Source organism: Ascaphus truei, chromosome 2 (assembly GCF_040206685.1).
Source record: "Ascaphus truei isolate aAscTru1 chromosome 2, aAscTru1.hap1, whole genome shotgun sequence".
NCBI classification, from domain to species: Eukaryota; Metazoa; Chordata; class Amphibia; order Anura; family Ascaphidae; genus Ascaphus; species Ascaphus truei.
The window spans coordinates 101,453,871-101,472,640 of record NC_134484.1 but is presented as its reverse complement, the minus strand read 5'-3'; the positions used below and the strand labels follow the sequence as shown (position 1 = coordinate 101,472,640).

Below are 18,770 nucleotides of genomic sequence, written 5' to 3'. Positions count from 1 at the left end.
GACGATGAGGTCCTGCGTCTCAACGAAGAGATAAGAACCTACGAGAGATGGTATGGATGACCTTGAGAATAGGGAACGAAGGCAGAACTTAAGAATTCGCCATATACCCGAGACGGTGTCTGCGGAAGCCCTACAGCCATATCTTAAGATACTCTTTTTGTCAATTGACCCCCAACTACAAGATTGTGAGCTCTGTCCATCAAGAGGTCACTGAGTGTTGAGTCCGAGATTTGATGACCCCAAAAGAAGCAGAGATGTGGTTCTGATGCTTCATCAATGTGCAACCAAGGAAAAGATTATAAAGGGTTGGCTGGGATGCCTACCCCTATAATTGTATTATAATATGAAAAGTTATATATGTCCCACAGTTGTAAGGAACGGATGTTTTTTAAGCTTTTTATATTCTGAGCAAGCTATGGCAATGGTGTGATCAGGATGTTGAGAGTAGAGGGGTGGGGTGCGTGGGGCGGGAGGGAGACCTGCATGCCCGACATCAGGACACCCCCAGTAGGCCCAATGCCCGCCAGGCCACGCAGGGTCTGGCTGCAAAATTGGGATGAGGCTGGATACACTCATCTTACGCTACAGTTTAATTTTTGTTATTTTTGTTCTTCCCCAAGTTCCTGAAGTGGGAAAGGTCCCTCCCTTTTTTTCTTTTTCCAACTTGTCCACTACAACAATTAAAGTTTTTTGATCACAACTTTCATGAGTGGGAATGACTAGTCAAGCGCCATTGAAGTTAGTGTCCCTGAATGTTAAGGGCCTGAACAGTAATGGTAAGCGTAGCTTGGCCCTAAAAGAATTTAGGAATCCGAAAGCAGATATTGTCTTTCTGCAAGAGACACACTGACACCCAGGAGCCCCAAACACATTCAGCGTGACATATCCTGTAGCATTTTACTCGTCCTTTACCAGCAAAAAAAGGGGGGTTGCAATATTGATAAAACAGGATATTCCGTTCCAGGCATTGGAGGTTAAGAGAAACCAAGGAGGGAGGGAGGTCCCTTTGTCAGGAATCGGCGTTCTCCTCGCTTCCCACACAGAGCACCCCCTCTCCGCAGGGAGCCCCTGGACCCACAAAACAATCGTGCCTTACCGTCCTCCACGGCTCCTCGCCCCTGCCGCCGTCACGGGATCACTCCCCTCGGCGATTCCTCTGCTCAGCGCCGGGCGCGCCCACGCCCTCCTGCACGCACACCAGCCTCAGACGTTATGTGCATGCATTCCCAGCTTACAGAGCACACGCCTAACAGAGCACTTTTAACCACTGCTCCTGCAGTGAGGCGTCGCCCCCAAGCATCACACAGTTCCATGCAAATCAATGATTACACTCAGCTGGGCTGTAACACCTCCCTCCTATCAGGGAGGACTCCTTGCAGTCCTCCAGGCCTGCCCCCTTTTCCCATTGGCCTGCCCAGCTTTATTATGCCTGTGCTTCCCATCACTCGTCGCTCGACATAGTTCTGTATGGAAGCATTTGACTACTCTCTCAGTGACTCCTCAGGTATTGACGCGGATTGGACGACTACCCCCTCTGGCTCTCGACTTCGGCTCTACTTGGACTTCGTGACTTCTGGCATCCCTGTAACACGGCTTATACCTTCGATCATCCGCAACTCTCCTATCCCTGATCTTGGCAACGGCAATAACTACTCCTCCTCTACTACCGGTACCGGCAAGTATTGTCTTCATTACTATACCTGGCCTGGCAACACTAACACCACACTCCGGACGCGCTCCCTTTGCTGCGGGTGCGTGTATCCCTACGTCCCACCTCAGCACAGGGGACGGGTCTGGTCTGCGGGCAGCACCGGCGTAACATTATGTCGAGCCCACAAGACGCAGACCAGACCGAACTTCAACAGTTTCTCTCTAATCTGCTTCAGCATAACCAGGCCATGGCGGATCAAATTGTGACACTTACACGCCAGGTCGCAGTACTCTCAGACAGGGTACCGACCGCGACCCGGCCAGATGTAAGCCCCCACTCCGCAAGAGCAGTTAGCAGCTCAGATGTAAGGATTCCTTCCCCCAAGCCTTATGCAGGTGAACCGCAAGATTGTAGGGGTTTCCTAAACCAGTGTGAGGTGCAGTTTGAAATGGCTCCCCATCTCTACAATACTGATCGCAAGAAGGTAGCCTACATTTATAACCTCCTCACTGACAGCGCCCTGGCTTGGGCTTCCCCGGTTTGGGAGCGACGTTCTGACCTTACCCAAGATTACCCGGCATTTAAAGCCGAGTTTCAACAAGTATTCCATTCTTCCGCTCGTCGGGAGATGGCATCTGTTTCTCTCCTCCAGATCACTCAGGGACGCCGTATGCTGTGGAATTCCGGACTCTAGCAGCCGAGACTAACTGGGGACAAGAGGCTCTCGTCTCCGTGTTCTGGCAAGGCCTGGCAGATCCCATCAAAGATGAACTCTCTCACCAATCCAGGCCGGATCAATTGGAGGTCCTCATTGATTTGGCTGTCCGAGTGGATCAACGTATCCAGGTACGCCGCTCAGAGCGTCAGCGCACTCGCGTCCATAACTTTCAAGTTCCGTTCTCCAGTATTCCCAGCAACACTCCTGCACTGGAGTTGCCAGAGCCAATGCAATTGGGGGTACAAAGGAAAAGCACACCGATACGGCAGTTCCGCCACGCCGGGGGATTGTGTTTCTACTGCGGATCCATGGAACATCTGGTTCGGGAGTGTCCACTGCGTCCGGGACGGGAACACCCAGTGAGTACAGAGGGGCTCTCTCTGGGTGTAAGGTCTCCACGTCCCCTTGATAAAGGTGAACTCCCTAAGAAACTTACATTTCCAGTCTCCCTTTCAGGCGATAAGTTCAAGACTTCTACCGCCGCTTTCATTGCTCAGGAGCTGGAGGAAACTTTGTGGATCTTGAATTCGCCAGGTTAAACCGCATACCACTCGTGAGAAAGAAGGTTCCCATCGCACTCGTCGGTATCGATGGACGTCCTCTTACCCCGGCCCACATCTCCTTAGAGACGGCTCCCTTGCTTCTGTCCTCACATCTGCACAAGGAGATCTTAGTTCTCGATGCCATTCACGCTCCTGGGATACCCAACACCCTTGGTCTTCCTTGGCTACAGCTTAACAATCCTCTCATTGACTGGACTTCCTCTGCCCCCATTTCCTGGAGGCCGAGGCCAGGCGAGACTCATCAACTGCTGGCCAATACCTCTGTTCCCGAAGTTATTCTACCTTCCGTTTACCATCAATTCCGGGACGTTTTCAATAAGGTACAGTCAGACCTCTTGCCGCCACACAGGACTTGCGATTGTCCGATCGATCTAGTTCCAGGTTACTCTCTACCCAAGTCCAAGACCTACCCCTTGTCGTTACCAGAATCTCACGCTATGGATGAATATATCCAGGAGAATCTCAAGAAAGGCTTTATTCGTCACTCCAATTCCCCAGCAGGGGCTGGGTTTTTCTTCGTCAAGAAAAAGGACGGGTCGTTGAGGCCTTGCATCGACTACAGGGGTTTAAACCACATCACTATTAAAAATCGTTACCCCCTTCCCCTTATTACCGAACTGTTCGATAAATTACAGGGGGCCAAGATTTTTTCTAAGTTGGATCTACGTGGTGCCTATAACCTGGTGCGCATCAGGAAGGGGGATGAATGGAAGACGGCCTTCAACACGCGTAGTGGACACTACGAATATCTAGTAATGCCTTTCGGCTTATGTAATGCTCCCGCTGTCTTCCAGGATTTCATCAACGACGTCTTTCGTAAGGTACTCAATATTTTTGTTATCGTATACTTGGATGATATCCTGATTTTTTCCAAAGATCTCCAGGACCATATACGCCACACCTCCTACGTCCTTTCCCGTCTCCGTGAACACCATTTGTATGCCAAACGGGAGAAGTGCACCTTTCATACGACCTCTACTCCGTTCCTGGGGTATATCATTTCCGATGAGGGGTTTATGATGGACTCCGGTAAACTTCAAGCAGTCACTGAATGGCCAAGACCCAACTCTCTCAAGGCCATACAACGTTTTTTAGGGTTCGCTAATTACTATCGTAAGTTTATACGGAGTTTTTCCACCATTGTGGAACCCCTCACTGCGCTTACCAAAAAAGGAGCTGATCCTTCTGCTTGGTCACCCGAGGCTATCTCTGCCTTCGAGACTCTCAAGGAAGCCTTTATATCCGCACCTATTCTCCGTCATCCCAACATCGAACTTCCCTTCGTTCTGGAGGTCGACGGTTCTGATTGCGGCGCTGGTGCCGTTCTTTCTCAGAGACCCACGCCCCAAGATAAGTTACATCCCTGTGCATATTTTTCCAAGAAATTCTCGTCTGCCGAGAGGAACTATGACGTGGATAACAGGGAACTTCTGGCCGTGAAGATGGCTGTTCAAGATTGGAGACACCTGCTGGAGGGGTCAAAAGAGCCGTTTACTATTCTCACGGACCACAAGAACCTTCTTTACATAGAGAACGCTCGACGCCTTGGTCCACGACAGGCTCGTTGGGCTCTTTTTTTTTTCACGATTCGATTTTCACCTGTCCTATATTCCCGGGACCAAGAACGTAAAGGCAGACGCACTCTCCCGTATACATTCTTCTGAAGAGAGGCCAGAGGAATCGTTGGAGACTATCCTTCCACATGAGAGGATTCTCGCCACGTCTACTTTCAAGAATCTTGACAAGATTTTGCACTCCCAGAGACGCATTCCCAAGGACTTGGTCGTTCCCGACAACAAACTCTTTGTACCATCCAAATTTGTTCCAGAGGTCCTGTCTTGGGGTCACGCCTCTAAATCTGCAGGTCATCCAGGTTTTAAGAAGACTACTGATCTCATTCGTCGGAATTTCTGGTGGCCAAGGATGTCTCAAGATATTCTGGAGTTTACCCGCGCATGCCCCACGTGCGCTCAAAGCAAGACTCTCCGTCAAAAGCCTCAGGGTTTTCTGTTACCCCTTCCAGTTCCCAACCGCCCCTGGTCCCACATTTCTATGGACTTCATCGTGGAGTTGCCCAGGTCCAGAGGAATGAACACTATCTTGGTGGTCGTGGACAGGTTCTCGAAGATATCCCATTTCATTCCACTTAAAGGATTACCCACCTCCCCCGCCCTTGCTGATATCTTTACGGAGCAGATTTTCCGGATTCATGGGATCCCTTCGTCCATTGTGTCTGACAGAGGTTCTCAGTTCGTATCCAAATTTTGGAGAGCTTTCACGAAGAGATTGGGCATCTCTTCTTCCTTCTCTTCCGCCTATCATCCTCAGTCCAATGGACAAACGGAGAGAATCAATCAATCAATCCCTGGAGAAGTACCTGAGATGTTTTATAACCGATTTCCAGGATGATTGGGCTCAACTCCTCTCTTGGGCAGAGTATGCCGTCAATTCTGCAAAAAACGAGTCCACCCGGGAGTCACCCTTCTTTATAAATTATGGGTTCCACCCTCCTTGTCTTCCCATCCCCAACATTTCTTCTGGAGTACCAGCCGTAGATGAACGCATTTCTTCCCTCCAAACCGCATGGTCCAGGATTCAGTCTACCCTTCTCAACTCCTCCCGCAGATCGAAATTACAGGCCGATCGTCGTCGTTCGGCGCCCAGTTACAAACCAGGGGATTTGGTATGGCTCTCCTCTAGGAATATCCACCTCAAGGTACCATCTCCTAAACTGGCACCTAAGTTCCTGGGACCCTTCCCTATTTGTGAACAAATCAATCCTGTGGCATTCCGGCTCCAACTACCATCCAGTATGAAGATTCCCAATGTGTTTCATGTGTCTCTCTTAAAACCATTTATTTCCAGTCACTTCTTTCCGGATCAGACTCGTAAACCAGATCCCATTACAGTACAAAATAACGAGGAAAACGAAGTTCACTCTCTTTTAGATTCTCGCCTATCCAGGAGTCAGCTCCAGTTCTTGGTGCAGTGGAAGGGCTTTGGCCCTGAAGAGAGATCCTAGGTACCTTCAAAGGACATTCATGCTCCGGCCCTTCTTAAGTCCTTCAGGAAGAAGTTTCCAGAGAAACTGTTCTTGGACCGTCCTGAGGCCGTTCCTGAAGAGGGGGGCACTGTCAGGAATCGGCGTTCTCCTCGCTTCCCACACAGTGCACCCCCTTTCCGCAGGGAGCCCCTGGACCCACAAAACAATCCTGCCTTACCGTCCTCCACGGCTCCTCGCCCCTGCCGCCGTCGCGGGATCACTCCCCTCGGCGATTCCTCTGCTCAGCGCCAGGCGCGCCCACCCCTCCTGCACGCACACCTACACGCACGCCAGCCTCAGACGTTATGTGCATGCATTCCCAGCTTACAGAGCACACGCCTAACAGAGCACTTTTAACCACTGCTCCTGCAGTGAGGCGTCGCCCCCAAGCATCACATAGTTCCATGCAAATCAATTACACTCAGCTGGGCTGTAACACCTCCCTCCTATCAGGGAGGACTCCTTGCAGTCCTCCAGGCCTGCCCCCTTTTCCCATTGGCCTGCCCAGCTTTATTATGCCTGTGCTGCCCATCACTCGTCGCTCGACATAGTTCTGTATGGAAGCATTTGACCACTCTCTCAGTGACTCCTCAGGTATTGACGCGGATTGGACGACTACCCCCTCTGGCTCTCGACTTCGGCTCTACTTGGACTTCGTGACTTCTGGCATCCCTGTAACACGGCTTATACCTTCGATCATCCGCAACTCTCCTATCCCTGATCTTGGCAACGGCAATAACTACTCCTCCTCTACTACCGGTACCGGCAAGTATTGTCTTCATTACTATACCTGGCCTGGCAACACTAACACCACACTCCGGACGCGCTCCCTTTGCTGCGGGTGCGTGTATCCCTACGTCCCACCTCAGCACAGGGGACGGGTCTGGTCTGCGGGCAGCACCGGTGTAACACGCTTGTGGTTCATGGTCATCTCTCATGACAACATATTACACAAGTGAATATTAATGAGCCCAATGAGGCACAAATTGATTTTCTAAGGGAAACATGGGAATCTATGGGAGATAGCGGAGAACAGTTGTTGATCCAGGGCAACTTTAATATGGTACCGGATATGGATAAGTCAACTAACCCAGAGCAATCACACTCTGCAATGACAGTGTAGCAAAGAAATTTAGATTGCAACTTAAATAATTCGGCTTGTGGGATGCCTGGCTTATCTCACATAAAGGATAAAGGGATTATTCTTTTTATTCGCCCCCACATGATTAGTACTCCAGAATCGATAATATATTTGTAACCCCAAACATTCTGGAAGTATTGGTTCACTTAAATCTGGGGCCTATCACGTGGTCGAACCATGCCCTGGGTTGCGATTTTGTTTGATCCCCCATTTGCCAGGACTCAATCATTCCATTGGAGGATGAATGATTCATTACTGAATTACCCAGAGATTAGTACACAAATTTGAGACTCACTTAAAAATAATTTTCATAATAATGGGTCTGTAGAATCAGCAGCAATACTATGGGAGGCACATAAGGCCACGATTAGAGGACAGTTCATCTCAATAGCATCACACAGAAAGAGAATAAAAATAGTAAAACAAACAAATGTAAAGAAAAAATTTGTAAAGTTAGAATGCTCATAAAAAAACCCGTCGAGGAAAATCTATAAAATCCTGAGCTAGGCAAGGGGGGGGGGGGGGGGGAGAGGGGGGAAGTTGCAACTAGAGGATGTAGAGAATGCCCTTAAGTGGACTAAGCAGACATATTATGATAAGGGATACAAGGCGGACCGATTATTAGCAAATAAACTTGGAGGGATCAGGTCGAGGGCTTCAGTTCCAGCTATTAGGATATTAGGATAAAAGGAGGAGTGACTTACAACCCCTCTAAGATAGCAGAAGAATTTGCTAAATTCTATACGGAACTCTACGAACTAGACAATTCAATCCCAAATGCTAAAATCCCGGGCTCGACCCAAATTAAGGATTTAGATTGTAACCTCCCAAAATTGACAGAGTAAGACCATAACATTTTAAACGCAAAAATAACTCAGATAGAGTTAGTAAGGATGGTTACCTCATTGAAGCCGTCAAAGGCACGTGGTCCAGATGTTTTTTAAGGAAATATTGAGGTAAAGGTCCCCTCAATTAAAAAGTGCTGCAGAGCGTTGTATCTACTTATATAATGAATTGCTGCATCCGGATAACATAATGTTATAATGAAATGCTGTGTGGAGCTATGTAGATTAACCCCTAGATGGGACGTGGTCCGGCAGGAATGTGAAGGGTTGTCTGGGGGAAGTCCTGAGACCCACCCAGACCCCATACATGAATCCGGCAACTTAATGAACCAGTACACCTGGGGAAGTTCCCACTTAAGAGATAGTAACGAAGTACTGTACTTACATATGTCCTTGCTTCATCCGGGTTTGTGTGCTCCACGCTGTAAGCAGACACAAGAAGAAATCACCACTGCCGAGGAGAGTGAATCAGCGGGCACGACCACGCAGCAAAAATGGCAAAGGCTGGACTGAGCTATAAAAAGTCTTTATTAAAGCATGGATTTAAAAAACAAGAGGAGGGGTAACAGCCCCCCGCGCCTCTAACGTGTTTCACCCGCTATGGGCTCTCTCTCTCAAAGAGAAAGCCCATAGCGGGTGAAACGCGTTAGAGGCGCGGAAGGGCTGTTACCCCTCCTCTTGTTTTTTAAATCCATGCTTTAATAAAGACTTTAAATAGCTCAGTCCAGCCTTTGCCATTTTTGCTGCGTGGTCGTGCCCGCTGATTCACTCTCCTCCTCGGCAGTGGTGATTTCTTCAGATGTTTTTTAAATTTGTATTATAAAAATGTTAAAGGAATCGCAGGCAAAATAACCTCACCGGGGAGGAAAGACAGCGGTCACGGCCGCGCAGCAAGTGAACAGGGCTGGACTGTGCTGTGAAAAAATCTTCTTTATTATAACATGGAAGTTGAAAAAGAGAGAGAGGGAGGCATCCCCCGCAACTCTAACGCGTTTAAGCCGCAACGGGCCTTTCTCAAAGAGTCCCTCAATGTTCTCTCTACATGTTAAAGGAATCCTAGGGCCATGTTTATTGAATGTATTTATTGCTTTTCTTAGCGGAAAACAAATCCCTCCCACAGATGACGAAGGCCAATATAGTAGTGATCTCTAAAGAGGGTAAGGACCCCTTAGGTTGAGGTAGTTACCACAGATTTTAAATTTTATAGTAAATCCTGGCTAACAGGTTGAATCCACTACTTCCTAGATTAATCCATTATGACCAGGTGGGCTTTGTGAGGAAACACCAGGCGTCGGATAACAAAAATAAAATTAATAATGTGATTGATAAGGTACATGGGTCTAAACTGAAAGCAGTGTTATTGAGCCTGGACGTGGAGAAGGTGTTTGAGAGGATAAAATGGGATTTTCTAGATAAAACGTTAGCGGCATTTGGATGTTCCGTGTTTGTTTTTTTTTACAGGGGTTCGTGACCTCTTCCAGTCGCCAACAGCGACTCTGAAGATTCCAGATGGGGAGAAGAATCTGATAATTAAGAACGGGACTTGACAGGGGTCTCTCCCCTTCTTTTTGCCTTGACAATCGAACCCCTCGCGGCTACAATCAGAGCTTCCCCAAATATACAAGGGATTAAAATAAAAGATGAGTGCTACAAAATATCACTCTTTGCAGATGATATTATTCTTACTATATCAAACCCTTTGACATCTCTCCCGAATGTACAATCCACCCTCCGGAGCTTTGGCGAGTAATCTGGGTATAAAAGTTAATGTGGGAAAGTTGGAAGCTCTAAATTTATCTGACATGGACTAGAAGTGGAAAAAATCCATTTGAAGTATCTGGGGATATATCTTACTAGAGACTACAATTCATTATATAAATATAATTATCCTGATCTTTTTTTTCTAAGATGAGAAAAGACCTACAAATCTGAAATTCTCATTGTATTTCCTGGATAGGGCATATAACTGCAGTTAAGATGAATATCCTCCCCAGACTTCTGTATTACTTCCAGGCACTACAAATTTCTATCCCACAGGTCTGCATGACGTTTATGTCGTCGTTCATAGTAAATAAGGAAGGAGTAAAGTGCCTTGAGCAAGGTAAACAAGAAAGTCCAAGGATAACTTTAATACGGGATAATATTCAGGAATACCTAATGGAAAACAAAATTATTAGCAATAGTCAGCATGGATTTATGCAGGATACATCATGCCAAACCAACCTTATTTGTTTCTTTGAGGAGGTAAGTAGGAGTTTTGACCAGGGTAATGCAGTTGATGTGGTCTACTTAGATTTTGCAAAAGCTTTTGAAACACAAGAGGTTGGTGTAAAAAATAAAGCAAATTGGACTCAGTAAAAATATATGCACCTGAATTGAAAACTGGTTGAAGGACAGACAACAGAGGGTTGGGCTAAGGTCGTGAGTGGCATACCTCAGGGATTGGTACTGGGACCCTTGCTTTTTAACTTGTTTACTAATGACCTTGAGGTTGGCATCGAGAGCAAAGTCTCCATCTTTGCTGATGATACTAAATTGTGTAAGGTAGTAGAATCAGAGCAGGATGTGATTTCTCACCAGAAGGATTTGGAGAGACTGGAAACTTGGGCAGGTAAATGGCAGATGAGGTTTAATACAGATACATTTAAGGTTAAGCATTTGGGAAGCAAGAATAAACAGGCAACATACAAATTAAACGGGGATAAATTGGGGGAATCCTTGATGGAGAAGGGTTTAGGAGTGCTTGTAGACAGCAGGTTTAGGAATAGTTCCCAAAGTCATGCAGTAGCTTTAAAGACAAACAAGATCCTATGGTGCATTACACAGGCAATTGATGGAAGGGAAGTAAACATAATTATGCCCCTTTACAAAGCATTAATAAAACCACACCTTGAATATGGAGCACAATTTTTGGGCAGCACTACATAGAAAAGACATTATGGAACTAGAGAGAGTGCAGAGAAGAGTCACCAAATTAATAAAAGGGATGGATAATTTAACTTTTGAGGAGAGGTAGCTAAATTAGATTTATTTACATTAAAAAAGAGGCGTGTAAGATGGGGATATGATAACTATATACAAATATATTCGGAGACAGTACAAGGAGCTTTTAAAAGAACTATTCATCGCAAGGGGTCATCCCTTTAGGTTGGAGGAAAAGATTTCACCAGCAACAAAGGAAAGGGTTCTTTACAGTAAGGGCAGGTAAAATGTGGAATTCATTACCCATGGAGACTGTGATGGCAGATACAATAAATTTGTTCAAAAAAAGGTTGGACATCTTTTTTTAGAAAGGAAAGGTATACAGGGATATACCAAGTAAACATGGGAAGAATGTTGATCCAGGGAATAATCCGGTTGCCAATTCTTGGAGTCAGGAAGGAATTTATTTTTCCCCTTATGAGATATCATTGGATGATATGACACTGGGGTTTTTTGTTTGCCTTCCTCTGGATCAATAAGGAAGTATAGAAATAGGATAAAGTATTTGTTGTCTAAATTTAGTATAGGTTGAACTTGGACGTATGTCTTTTTTCAACCTCATCTAGTTTGTAACTATGTAACTCACTATCAAAAGGGGAAAATGGAGGGAGACCCCAACGGAACAGTCAAACTCAAAAAGCACAATAAAGGGAAATACATATTTCAACATGTAATGGTTAGCATTAGGTATATATATAGAAAAATAATATACTATAATGGTGTTCATGGTTACATAGATTAACCCTTTATACACTAAGAACATGATGTCATCGGCGTCTACAAGGTCTGTGAGAAAAAACTCGCTTCCCACTTGTACGCCAGGCCTGTCTTTAAATGTTTTTCTGAGAATACAGAAATCCGTATCACATCACCAAATTACCAGACCAGTGCCTCAACACCACACGACCCATAGGCTGAAAAGTGGACCGAAATGCTCCAAAGAAAACGTGGTCGAACCAGGTGGCGCAAGATCTCAAACCGGTCCACTTCACAGTAGCCGAAGCCCAAAAAGCTGCACTAACTCGAGATCAAGGGCGCGGAATCACTAGAGACGTATTGAACATCCTGCCGCTGGCCTCCACAACGCATCGCTCCTTACCTTATAAAAGATGAAGCAATGTCGTTTACGTAGTATATACCATATTCATAACCCTTTATTCAACTAACCAAGATAAAATAACTGATGTCATGAGTGCCAAAGTACACAATACAAAGTGATAGATGGAATATATTAAGGAACTACTGATGGTATAAACAGTATGGTGAGAGCATGTATACATATACACATGTACAGATATATACATATCTAACAAACAAATAGTAGCGCTAGATAGTGAATAATATATATAGTGGAGTGTGCAAGACAATCCAGTGATAAAAAAATGAAAAGTGTAATTGAAATAAGACACATATGCTGTGAAAAAGGTGAAAAAGTGTCAATCCAATGTTCAAAAATTATGAAAAACAGTCCAGTATCAGGAACAATCCTTACAGGGGAGGCAAAAGCTGTGATAGCTTATTATAGCCAAGAAATTAGCTGCAAGCAATCTCAGTCGTTAGCTGCATGTGGACAATTAACCATTAAATACCACATGAAGCTTGGAGCAACCTCATCCTTAAGAAAGTCACTACGTGTGACGAAACATGTTGGAGCGTCGTGACGCAGTGTAAGGAGGCGGAGCATTGATTGTGGGCTTGATACTAGGAAGCAGCAGCGTTTTTAACACAGCGTATCCACTCTAGACCTCTAGCTCTGACTGAGGTCTGATACGCGGAAGCCAACACTAACACAGAAGGGATTTTATCTTCAGCGTGCCAGGAGGCATTACTATCCCACAGCGGAACCGGACAACACGTGTAAGGAACCAGTTGCGTGTCCAACAAGGTCTGCGGTCAGTACACCATATTCAATATCTGAGAAGGGACATTCTCTATTGGTGATATTTGAACCCTGACTGCTTGTGCCACACGGCTGTTCATGGACTGTATCTGGCATATATGACTTACCCTCACTGTTTGCTTCAATAACCATTGATGCCCCACTCACCTGCCTCTGATCCTATACCTCACACGGCTTGTTCACTGCTACATTTTGCAACCATGTTTTAATTGTATGCTTTTTAATCTCACCTGAGAGCATAGGTCCATATGGCCACTCTACCTCTCAATAAATCTAATTTATTTTCTCTATTACATTACGGAGCTGGCACTTTTTTCTTTTTAGATTTATACATATATAAACATACACATGTAAACATGCACACATACATACACATTGACCAGTGTACATAATACAGGCCAAAAACACATAAATGGTGACGGATATATTGCCAATCATATTGGCCACATAATTACTATGAATTATATTTATAAGTGCAAAAAAATAAGTAATAATATTCCTTAAGGGTAAGTATGAATTGGCCTTAACTATCATGAAGATAGATATTTTACTGGCCAAAGAAAAATGTTAATTGAAATGTAAGTGTATAAGGCGATTAGTTCAACACAGGAACTATCAAACGTGTTAAGTGCTAGTGAAGAAAAACAAATCTTATATAAGTGAGGTAAATATAATGGGTTGTGTAGAATTGTACTAACCTAGGCAATCCGCCCAAGAGGGTATGTATGCATGTCTTTATTTATATAGCACCATTAATGTACATAGCGCTTCACAGCAGTAATACACGTGACAATCATATAAATAACAAATAATACAAATAACCGATCATGGGAATAAGTGCTTCAGACATAAAAGTAACATTGTAGAAGAGGAGTCCCTGCTCCGAGGAGCTTACAATCTAATTGGTGGGGAGAACGTACAAAGACAGTAGGAGGGCATTCAGATAAGTGCGTCTGCAGGGGTCCAAGCTTTATGTATCGTGTATAGTATTAGCCACGGTGCTACTCATATGCTTCTTTAAGCAACTGTGTATTAAGTTGGGTCTTAAAGGTGGATAGAGAGGGGGCTAGACTGGTATTAGGGTGAAGGGCATTCCAGAGGTGCAGTGCAGTCAGTGAGAAAGGTTTAAGGCGGGAGAGGGCTTTAGATACAAAGGGTAGAGAGAAGACATCCTTGAGCAGAACGCAAGAGTCGGGATGGTGCATAGCAAGAAATTAGGGCTGAGATGTAAGGAGGAGCAGAAGAGTTTAAAGCTTTAAAAGTGAGGAGGAGAATCGAGTGCGAGTTTTGATAGGAAGCCAGGAGAGTGATTTCAGCAGGGGATACACTGAGACAGATTTAGGAAAGAGTAGAGTGATTCTGGCAGCAGCGTTTAGGATAGATTGTAGGGGAGACCAATTAGAGGCAGAAAGGCCAGACAGTAGGTGGTTACAGTAATCGAGACAGGAGAGAATGAGGGTCAGAGTAAAAGATTTAGCAGTCGAGTAACAGAGAAAAGGGCGTATCTTTGTTATATTGCGGAGGAAAAAGCAACAGGTTTAAGATGCGTTTTGAATGTGACGGGCTAATGTGAGAAAGGAGTCGAATGTGACCCCATGGCAGCGTGCTTGGGCTACTGGGTACTTCCTTCCAATAGTAATGTGGAAGGAGGTACTAGGGCCAGGTTTGGGGGGAAGTATAAGGAGCACTGTTTTTGCATGTTAAGTTTAAGTTGGCGGATGGCCATCCAGGATGATATCCCAGAGAGACATTCAGAAACTTTGGTCTGTACAGCAGGTGTAAGGTCAGGGGTTGAAAGGTAAATTTGTGTGTCGTCAGCATAGAGGTGATATTTAAACCCAAGACGTGATTATGTCACCTAGAGAAAGTGTGTACAGAGAAAAGAGAAGAGGTCCCAGGACAGAGCCCTGGGGTACCCCCACAGAGAGATCAATAGAGGAGGAGGTGTTGGCAAAAGAGACACTGAAAGTACGATAGGAGAGGTAAGAGGAGATCCAGGATAGAGCTTTGTTACGAATACTAAGAGTATGGAGAATGTGAAGGAGAAGAGAGTGGTCCACGGTGTCAAATGCTGCAGAGAGGTAGAATAATATGAGCAGAGTGTAATGACCTCTGTCTTTGGCAGCATGGAGGTCATTAGTTATTTTAGTGAGGGCTGTTTCAGTGGAGTGAGCAGTGCGGAAGCCAGATTGTAGAGGGTCTAGGAGAGAATAGGTTTTGAGAAAATGTAGCAAATCTAGAGAATACAAGATGTTCAAGGAGTTTGGAGGCAAAAGGCAGGAAGGAGACAGGTCGATAATTAGAAAGATAGGTAGGGTCAAGCTTGCTGTTTTTGAGTATTGGTATACCTGTTGCATGTTTGAAGGAGGAGGGAAAGGTACCAGACTAGAGGGAAGAGTTAAAAATCTGTGTGAGCGTAGGGATTATAGAAGAAGCAAGAGGTTTTAGGAGATGGGAGGGAATGGGATCAAGAGGGCAGGTGGTAAAGGGAGAAGAGGAGATCAGCAGTGACACATCCTCCTTCGAGACAGCGGAAAAAGGAGTCAAGGAAGGCAGGAGGAGAGTTAGGAAGCGGTGTGGGATGGGAGGAGGCAACAGTATGGATTCCACCTTTTGCTTAAAATAGTCAGCAAAGTCCTGAGGTGAGATGGAGGAAGAAGAGGAGGCAGCCTAGGGTAGTCTGAGTAGAGAGTCAAAGACAGAGAAGAGTCGGCGTGGGTTAGACTTGTGCGTGTTGATTGATCAAAACGGATCTACTAATAATTAAACTGTATCCCTGGATTCCACTACCCGTGTGTAAATATATACATATATGTATTAGTTAATCAGTGAATAAAACTCAAGTGGATAGTGATATATATCTGACAGCAATTAACAGTAATATTGGAGTTTAAACCATCAGGTTCCATTATAGCATCATAATGTTAACTTCACAGAAATGAGGAATATATAAATCCCTCATTCATACTATGGGGGGGGGGGGGTAAGTGTCCCTAAAGTATGTATCTATCTACACTCTCTCTGTAACAACTTACGGTCCCAGTCTCCCCTGAAAATTTGGCAGATGGCAAAAAAGAAGTATAAGGTTATGTGTTAGGACCAATATGTCAGGCCAGAATCTGCACTCATGTAAAGCTTCCATTTTGTCTGGTCATAACTAGTTAAGATTCTGTAGTCAGCCTTTTGCTGAAATATAATTCATAAATGCACTCAGTTTCTGCTAAATTGCATTTCCTTTCTTCCTGCCCAGGATATTGCAAAGATACTTTTTGTATGAACAGTCGCATGCTGTTCTAGTTAGAATACAATAAACTGGTTCTAAGCAAGAAGCAAAATAGTGTAATATAGTTGCTAAAAAAATTCAAGGTCTCTTTTGATAACAGACAATGAATAAGCCATGTATTCAGACATTGCTTGTATTGGGAAAGACACGTCCCAAAAATCACGCCACTAATATGTCCTGCCCCTAAATCACGCCTCTAATCAAAGCTACACCCAAGACACACCTAGGATACGCCTATGTTACGCCTCTAACCAATATCTTCTTTTTTCTGTATAAAAGTCATTACCCTATGAGTAATAAATTGAGACAAAGGATTTGAAACCTGGCTTGCGTTACGTTTCATTTCGTTCGTCTACCAGGCCTGAAAGTTCATCAAAGATCGAAGATAACAGTGGCAGGGCGTGAAAGCTTCTCCGGGGAAGTCTGCTGCAAAATGGTGCAGATAGTCTATCCAGTCACAAGGCCTTCAGATCCTTTGGCAGAGGATAGGTTCCTTTCGGTTCTGAAGCCTAGGCGAGGAAATTAAGGTTTTCCTTCAATAATGTTAACTTCACAGAAATGAGGAATATATAAATCCCTCATTCATACTATGGGGGGGTAAGTGTCCCTAAAGTATGTATCTATCTACGCTCTCTCTGTAACAACTTACGGTCCCAGTCTCCCCTGAAAATTTGGCAGATGGCAAAAAAGAAGTATAAGGTTATGTCAACCCCATCTAGACTTAAGCCCCTGTTCGGTAATCCAGGGTTTCTCCCAAGTTTTCAGGGTTTTGAACTTTGGAGACAGAGGGATTCTAGAGACGGGAGATTTGTTAGCAAAAAAGACACGCTGATGTCGTTTGAGGAATTGATGAGAAAATATGGTCTACCTCTAACTGAGATGTTTAAATATATGCAGGTCCGACACTTTGTGCGTCAGAGTTTCTATGAGGAGGAATTCCCTAGATACACACGATTCAAAGATTTATGCAAAACAATTTTTTTTTTTTTTTTTTAAAGGCCTGATGAGTTCATCCCTATACCAATGTTTAAACCCCCAAAAGGATATCCCGGCCCATAAATACATGGACCAGTGAGTGGGCCCTGAATTTCCAGACTGAAAAAAAAGAGAGGACTGGGAAGATATATGGGAGAATGCAGGTATAACCTCTATATGCACAGTGACAAAAGAGAATATATATAAAATTTTGTTACGTTGGTATTACACTCCCAAAAGGTTAAAGCATATGTTTACAGAAACATCTAATAGATGTTGGAAAGGATGCGGACAGATAGGGGACCTAGCACATATCTGGTGGTATTGTCCAGTAATGCAGATATAGAAAGTGGAAAAGAAGGAATGGTCACTACTTCCTAGAGAACCAACACAAGCGTGATGAATAAAAAATCTTTTATTGCAAAAAGCTGGACATCATGAAAAAAGCTCTGACGCGTTTCATCCCATCACGCTTGTGTTGGTTCTCTAGGAAGTAGTGACCATTCCTTCCTTTCCACTTTCTATGCTACGCTTTTTGAATAGAGTACACAGGAGTCTCTATCTGCAGCAGGTGATCATTCATCCACGGAGGAGGCGGTATCCAGCTGTCACACGCCGGAAGACATCGCACACCGACTCCCCGGCCTCAGCACAGCTGATTGCTTCTTGGACGCGGCCCCAGGACGACCTGTGCGTGCATACGCACCATCACGTGGGTCCCCAGACCAGCACAGCCCTTTGCAGAGGCGCAGCTCCCCCATACCAAGCACACCGGTGAGGTGAGGGGCTGGCTCGCAAGCCAGACAGGAGTGCAGCGGTGCCTTCTGCCGGTGTCTCTCGTAGGAACGCCATACACGTGAGATCTCCAGCCACGGTGTACCCGGCAGCCGTTTATGGTTTATTACGGGACACTACTTCAGTCCACAACTTGGCCGGAAGGGTTGGTACTGATAATAGTCGGTAAGGTTAGCATTATTGGGACTATTCATGGGTCACAGTTGTTATGACGGTGGTCACATTTTCCTGTGCCCCTTGTCCACATTTGCTCATTAACCACCGACTGGTTTATTCATACTAATATAACCACCCCACGTTTACATCATATGCACTTTATACCTTATACCTGCTTGGAGACTCCAATCCTAAGTTACACCTGGACAGTGATTGCATATCACAATACATATGATTGTTTAGCATTTGGAATACAGGAGTTCACTCTCCATTTCTCCAGTAATGCAGATAAACTGGAGGACAGTTTTGAAGCTAATAGAAGATGTGATGGGAATTAAGATTCCGCTAGACCCAACCCTAATTATTCAGGCTAAACCCATGGAAGATGTGAATCACTATACACTAAAATTGATCCTGCATATTCTAACGGCGGCTAGATGCGCAATAGCAGCAGCGTGGAAAAAGACACTCCCACCATCCTGAAGAGAGGTTATTAGAAGGGTTAATGATGTTCAATTAATGGAGAAACTCACCACATTCCTGAACAATAGAACAAGGAAGAACGATAGGGTCTGGGACCTCTGGAATGTTGGATAGGGGAATGATCTCGGTAGGAAAGAGGATCTGGGAGCGCTGAGTGTAGGATATGTTGTTTATAAAATGTTGTATGTTATGTAATGGGACTGTTGATGATTGTAAGAAATCTGATACAAAATGG

At 44.9% G+C, this 18,770-nt stretch overlaps 1 protein-coding gene across 8 annotated transcripts in view; it reads right to left on the bottom strand.

Annotated features, from left to right (window-relative positions):
• Positions 1 to 18,770, bottom strand: part of MYBL1 (MYB proto-oncogene like 1) — a 98,965-nt gene that overhangs the window by 17,790 nt on the left and 62,405 nt on the right. The gene's annotated exons all lie outside the window — the stretch shown is intronic.